Source organism: Dama dama, chromosome 4 (assembly GCF_033118175.1).
Source record: "Dama dama isolate Ldn47 chromosome 4, ASM3311817v1, whole genome shotgun sequence".
NCBI lineage: Eukaryota > Metazoa > Chordata > Mammalia > Artiodactyla > Cervidae > Dama > Dama dama.
The window spans coordinates 64494576-64502163 of NC_083684.1; the positions used below are offsets into that span (position 1 = coordinate 64494576).

The window sequence follows — 7588 nt, forward strand, 5'->3', positions numbered from 1 at the left end:
ATATGTGGTTCCATAGAATAAAGCTTAACAAATATATGGAATCATGTTAATTGAAAATTAAAAGATACCACAGGTCTACAAACAGAAGAGCTGTGAAATCAATATCTAATATAGATCTGGTTTATTATATGCTTGCAACTAACTATCTGTTTGGCATGGCTGGTGATCAGTGCAGACTCTTTTTTTCCATTTTTGTTTTTGGCCGAGCATCAAAGTTCATGAGATCTTAGATCCTGGACCAGGCATTGAACTTGGACCCTCTGTGGTGGAAGGCAGGGTCTTAATCAGTTAAGCACCTGGGAGGTTCCTCAAACCACTGTCTCAAGTAGCCCAAAGGGATTCAGTCCTCACTCTGCACTAAGAAGGAGGTTTGACAAAGACTTAACCTGTCTGGGAGTAGGTTATACTCCTCTGTATAACTAAGGTCCCTTCAGTTCCTGCCTGAAAAACTGGTGAAGAATGAAGACGTGATCACATGAGTATCTTCAGTGATTAATTTTACATATTAGTTCTCTTTAAATGATATACATGAAATCCTTTAAAAGCTGCAGGTAACAGAAACACAAGAAGCAAATATTTCCAAGTGGGAACTATTGTTAAGTGGAGAATATTGGATTTCAGTTGACATGATGCATGTAACCCATGCCTCATATTCCCATGCAGGACATTCTAACTCAAAAGTACCACTGTCTGTGAAATGAAAGGATGGTCAGCAGCTTTTTCATGATGGGCAGGATAATCTTAACACAGACCGTGGTTGGAATCCTCGGGAATTTCTCACTACTTTGCAGTTATATCATCCTTCATTTCATGGGTTACAAGTTACGGTCCACAGATTTGATCCTTAAGCACCTGATTGTGGCCAACTCCTTGGTCCTCCTCTGTAAAGGGGTCCCCCAGACAATGGCAGTCTTTGCGTAGAAGCATATCCATGGTGATCCTGGCTGCAAACTTTTCTTCTTTCTGCACAGAGTGAGGAGGGGAGTGTCCATCAGTAGCATCTGCCTCTTGAGTGTCTTTCAGGTGATCACGATCAGTCCCTGGAACTCCAGGTGGGCAGCGCTGAAAGTAACAGCTCCCAAGTATGTGGTTCTCTCTATTTTCCTGTGTTGGATCCTGCAAATGTTGGTAAATGTCATTTTTCCTTTCAATATTATTGGCAAATGGAGTGATAAAAACATCACAGAGGAAAGATATTTTGGCTATTGTTTTTCTATTGTTACTGACAAAACTGACGACGCCTTGTATGCAGCATTGCTGTCATTCCCTGATGTTTTATGTTTGGGGCTCACCCTCTGGGCCGGCAGCTCCACGGTTCTCATCCTGTACAGACATAAGAAGGTCCAGCACATTCGCAGGACTGATGACTCCTCCAGGTCCTCCCCTGAATCCAGAGCTACTAAATCCATCCTTCTCCTTGGGAGCACCTTTGTCTACTTTTATATTCTTTCCACCATCTTTCAAGTTCTTTTGGCTCTTTATGATCAGCCCAGCCAGTTCCTTGTGGACATGAGTATAATCACAGCAGCGTGCTTCTCAACTGTCAGCCCCTTTGTGCTCATGAGCCATAACTCCAGTGTACACAGGCTCTATTTGGCCTGGATAAGAAATGCAAAGTCCTCTACTATTATGAGAAAAATGTGAATTTTATTTATTCATATAATGATCCATTGCCAGTTCATTTATTCACCCTCAGAATCCTAATTTAAATTTTGTATCTCAAGATATTATTATACCAGACATGCCAAGCATCTTCTTCAATATAAAGACCGATTAAAATATATTGTCATGAAATATGAATATATCAATGAAATTTTCTTGCAGAAAAGGAGTTCAGATTTATGCAATAAACAACAAGTCTTGAAATGATGTGCATATTATAAAGTGTTCAAATGTGTCACTTTCAGTCTAACAAGACAAGTTTTCCAGAAATGAAGTAGGTATAGAATTATAGATAAAATTATACAAGAAAATGGACCAGTGTGTACAGTCGTCAGAAATAAATCTGAAGAAATTCATGTTCTCGCAGAGTAAAGAATACCTTGGTTATCACTCGACGGTAAAATCAGGTAAGAGTTTGGAAGCCAGTTACAAGTTTATAGTTAACATGGTTAAGAGAGATGGCAGTATTTATTAGAAAGAGTCTTGCAGGGAGATTAGCACATTAAAATATTTTCATGTAGAAATGAGCAGCTTGAAGTGAAGTACAATAAAAAACACATAGAAAGAAAACTATATTTCAGCAGATTTTTCAAACTGAAATATATTTGACATATAACATTGTGAAAATTTAAAGTGTAAGATTTGGTAATTTGTTACATGTAAATATTTTAACATGACTGCCATTACAACCACAAATCACAACGTAGAACTTTTCTTTTATGTTAAGTTTTTCATTGAATTATAGTTGATTTACAGTATTATAGTAGTGCAGAGGTACAACATTGTGGTTCAATATATAGGTTATACTTTGTTTAAAGCTATTATGAACTATTGGCTATATTCCCTGTGCTGTAAAGTATGTCCTTGTAGTTTATTTATTTTTTACATAGTAGTGTGTACTTCTGAATCTTTACTCTGTCTTGCCTCTTCCCACTTTCTCTCCCCTATGGTAAACGCTAGTTTATTCGCTATATGCGAGAGTCTTTTTCTACATCATTATTTTCATCCATTTGTACTAGATTTAAATTGCATATGTCAAGTGATAATATACAGTATTTGTCCTTCTCTGTCTGTCTTAATTCACTAAACAGAATGATATCCAGGTCCATCTATGTTAGAAGCAGCAAAACTTTATTCTTAAGGGGTGAGAAATATTCCATTGTGTGTGTGTGTGTGCATGTGTGTGTGTGTGTGTGTGTGTGTGTGTGTGTGTGTATTGAATTCATTAGTTAGTTTTCTGGTGGATACTTTAGGGTTTTCTGTATAAAGTATCGTTTATCTATAGTAGTGACAGTGTTACTTCTTCTCTTAGGTGTTGGATGTCTCTTATTATACTTTTGTCCAAATGCTGTGGCTAGGACCTCCACACTGTTAAACCAGAGTGGCAAGAGTGAGCATCCTTCTCTTGGGCCTGATTTTAGAGGAAAGAGCTTTCAGATATCCACCTCTGTGGATTTGTCATAAATAGCCTTTATTATGTTGAGATGTATTTTCTCTATGCCCATTTTTCTGAGAGTATGTACCATGAATCGGTGTCAGACTTTGTCAATGCTTTTTCTACGTCTACTGACACAATCTTGTGTTTCTCTTCCTTTTTTTAATGTGGTGCATCACATGGACTGATTTGTGGTTTTTTAACCATCCTTGCATCTCTGGAAGATTGCTACATGACAATCATTTATGACACCTTTTATAGATTGGTGAATTCTGTCTGCTAATATTTTCTTGAAAATTTTCTCAACCATATTCATCAAGAAAGTGATCTGTAATTTTCTGTAATGTCTCATTATAGTACTGATATCAGTGTACAGATAGCCTGATAAAAAACATTAAAGAGTGTTCCCTCCTCTTCAATTTTTGGGAATAGTTTAAGAAGGATAGATGTTATTTATTAAAATGTTTAATAGGATCACATGTAATACCTTCAGGTCCTGCATTCTTTTCTGGGAGGTTTTTGATTCAGTTTAGTTCAGTTCAGTCGCTCACTCGTGTCCGACTCTTTGTGACCCCATGAACTGCAGTACACCAGGCCTCCCTGTCCATCACCAACTCCCAGAGTTTTCCAAACTCATGTCCATTGAGTCAGTGATGCCATCCATCCAACGTCTCATCCTCTCATCCCCTTCTCCTCCCACCTTCAATCTTTCCCAGCATCAGGGTCTTTTCCAAGGAGTCAGCTCTTCACATCAGGTGGCCAAAGTATTGTAGTCTCAGGTTGAACATCAGTCCTTCCAATGAATATTCAGGACTGATTTCCTTTAGGATGGACTGGTTGGATCTCCATGCAGGCCATGGGGCTCTCAAGAGTCTTCTCCATCCAACACCACAGTTCAAAAGAATCCATTCTTCTGTGCTCAGGTTTCTTTATAGTCCAACTCTCACATGCATACATGACTACTGGAAAAACCATAGCCTTGACTAGATGGACCTTTGTTAGCAAAGTAATGTCTCTGCTTTTTATTATTCTGTCTAGGTTCATCATAACTTATGGAACCAGTAAGAGACTTTATTTGTGGGACTCCAATGTCACTGAAGTTGGTGATTGCAGCCATGAAATTAAGAGACGCTTGCTCCTTGGAAATAAAGTTATGACCAACCTAGACAGCATATTAAAAAGCAGAGACATTACTTTGCAAAGGTCTATCTAGTCAAGGCTATGCTTTTTCTAGTAGTCATGTATGGATTTGAGAGTTGGATGTAAAGAAGCTGAGCACTGAGGAATTGATGCTTTTGAGCTGTGGTGTTGAAGAAAACTCTTGAGACTCCCTTAGACTGCAAGGAGATCCAACCAGTCTATCCTAAAGCAAATCCACCCTGAATATTCATGGGAAGAACTGATGCTGGCTGAAACCCCAATATTTGGGCCCTGATGAGATGAACTGACTCATTTGAAAAGACCATTATGCTGGGAAGGATTGAAGGCAGGAGGAGAATGGGACAATAGAGGTTAAGATGGTTGGATGGCATCACCACTGATGGCATCACCACTGATCACCACTCTATGGACATCAGTTTGAATAAGCTCCAGGAGTTGGTGATGGACAGGGAAGTCTGCCATGGTGCAATCCTTGGGGTCAAAAGGAATTGGACAAAAGATAAGACCACTAAATTTTGTGAGGGCATATCCCCTTATACTAGCTTCTTCCTCGTAAGAAACCATCACAGGAGGTAATGATTGCTCATACTGTTGAAAACATATTGATAATGATATAAATAATAAGTGGTTCTCCTCCCATGGATGTGACATCATCTGGGTAGTCATGTTATACTACATGGCAAGTGGAATTTTCAGGTCCATTAAGTTTACTCGTGAGTTGATTCAAGATAGGGAATTTTCCCCACTATCAGTGGGCCCAATGTAATTAGTTCAGTAGTTGCTCAGTCATGTCCAACTCTTTGTGGGCCCACGAGCTGCAGCATGCCAGGCTTCGCTGTCCAGCACCACCTGCCGGAGCTTGCTCAAAGTCATGTCCATCAAGTCGGTGATGCCATCCAAGCATCTCATCCTGTCGTCCCCTTCTCCTGCCTTCAATCCTTCGGGGCATCAGGGTCCTTTCCAATGAGTCCATTCTTCATCAAGTGGCCAAACTATTGGTGCTTCAGCTTCAGCATCAGGCCTTCCAGTGAATATTCAGGACTGATTTTCATTAGGACTGACTGGTCTGATCTCTGTGTAGTTCAAGGGACTCTCAAGAGTCCTCTCCAACACCACAGTTCAAAAGCATCAATTCTTCTGTGCTCTGCTTTTTTGTGGTCCTACTCTCACATCCATCCACCACTACAGGAAAAACCATAGCCTTGACTAGATGGACCGTTGTCAGCAAAGTAATATCTCTGCTTTTTAATATGCTATCTAAGTTGATCATAACTTTTCTTCAAAGCAGCAAGCATCTTTTAATTTCATGGCTGCATGAACACCTGCAGTGATTTTGGAGACCAAGGAAATAAATTCTGTCACTGTTTCCATTGTTTCTCCATCTATTTTACGTGAAATAGTGGGACCAGATGCCAGGATCTTTGTGTTTCACATCTTGAGTTTTAAGCCAGTTTTTTCACTCTTGTCTTTCACATTCATCCAGAGGTTCTGTAGTTACTCTTCACTTTCTGCCATAAGGGTGGTGTCATCTGCATATCTGAAGTTGCTGGCATTTCTCCTGGCAATCTTGATACCAGCTTGTGCTTCATTCAGCCTGGCATTTCGCATGATGTACTCTGCATATAAATTAAATAAGCAGAGCAACAATATACTGTCTTGACGTACTCCTTTCCCAATTTGGAACAAGTCCATGGCTCCATGTCCATTCTATTAGTTCTTTACCTGCATGCAGACTTCACAGGAGGCAGGTCAGGTGGTCTGGTACTCTTATCTCCTGAATAATATTCCACACTTTATTGTAATCCACACAGTCACAGGCTTTGTTGTAGCCAATAAGGCATAAGTAGATGTTTTTCTAGAACTCTCTTGCTCATTTGATGATCCAGTGGATGTTGGCAATTTGATCTCTGGCTCCTCTGCCTTTGCTAAGTCCAGCTTGTACCACTGGAAGTTCTTGGTTCACATACTGTTGAAGCTTGGCTTTGAGAATTTTGATCATTACTTTGCTAGCCTGTGAGATGAGTGCAATCGTGTGGTAGTTTGAACACTCTTTGGCATTGCCTTTCTTTGGGATTGGAATGAAAACAGACCTTTCCCAGTGCTGTGGCCACTGCTGAGTTTTCCAAATTTGCTTTCGTATTGAGAGCTGCATGTTCACAGCGTCATCTATTAGGACTTGAAATAGTGATAGGTTGTTGCTGAATGATAAGACGCCAGGATTCTTGGCCTCCGGAGGAGATTAATTCAATCCAGGGCCAGAGATGAGGCTGGATCGCTCAGAGCTTTTGTGTAATAAGTTTTGTTAAAGTATAAAGGAGATAGAGAAAGCTTCTGACACAGGCATCAGAAGGGGGCAGAAAGAGTACCCCCCTGCTAGTCTTCAGCTGGATGTTATATAGTCACTAGCAGTCTTTTTGTGAAATGAAATTATGTTGTAAAACTCAGAATGGCACCAGGCCCTTCATCCATAAACTGCATTTTGTGATAATCTTCGCACCAGATAATTCATCCCAGGCCATAAAAGGATTGACTTGAATCTTGTAGAAGGGCAGATTACCATACAAAGAGTTTCATTTACATAGATTAGGGGAACAATATCTGAGTATAACATACTGGTTTGTCAAGCAGGTTCTGAGCCACTTGGCGGATTGAAGACAGAGTCTGGGGTACATTAACATAGCTTAAGACAAACATTTCCATAAGAAAAATGTGTTGGTTGACTCAAGGTTTGAGAATAGTTAGTTTCAGGTGAAACCAGGTGTCATGGCACACAGCATTTTAAGAGAAGCCACCTTTTAAATTTTTATAGAGAAGGAAAAAAATATCACCAGGATGTTTCCTCCTGCCTCTTAAGAGAGATAAAAATGTCTGGCACTTGCAGCCTATTTCTTCCATTTGAGGACCCCCGGCCTTCCTGCCTGTTACCCTCTCAATAGCTCATCTGGAATTCCTTTACCTCCACTAGCTTCCTTGATCCTGATGCTTCTTAAGGCCCATTGACTTCAGACTCCAGGATGTCTGGCTCTAGGTGAGTGTGAGTGATCACACCATCGTGGTTATCTGGGTCACGAGATTTTTCTGTATAGTCTTCTGTATATTCTTGCCACCTCTTCTTAATATCTTCTGCTTCTGTTAGGTCCATACCATTTCTGTCCTTTACTGTGCCCATCTCTGCATGAAATGTTCCCTCGGTATCTCCAATTTTATTGAAGAGATATCGACACTTTCTCATTCTATTGGTTTCCTCTATTTCTTGGCATTGATAGTTGAGGAAGGCTTTTTATCTCTCATTGTTATTCCCTGCATTCAGATGGGTATAACTTTCCTTTT

General features: G+C 40.0%; 1 pseudogene; it reads left to right on the plus strand.

The window, feature by feature from the left end:
- The first annotated feature begins 705 nt into the window (after window positions 1-705).
- LOC133054792 (vomeronasal type-1 receptor 4-like) lies at window positions 706-1644 on the plus strand (annotated as a pseudogene).
- The last annotated feature ends 5944 nt before the right edge of the window (window positions 1645-7588 follow it).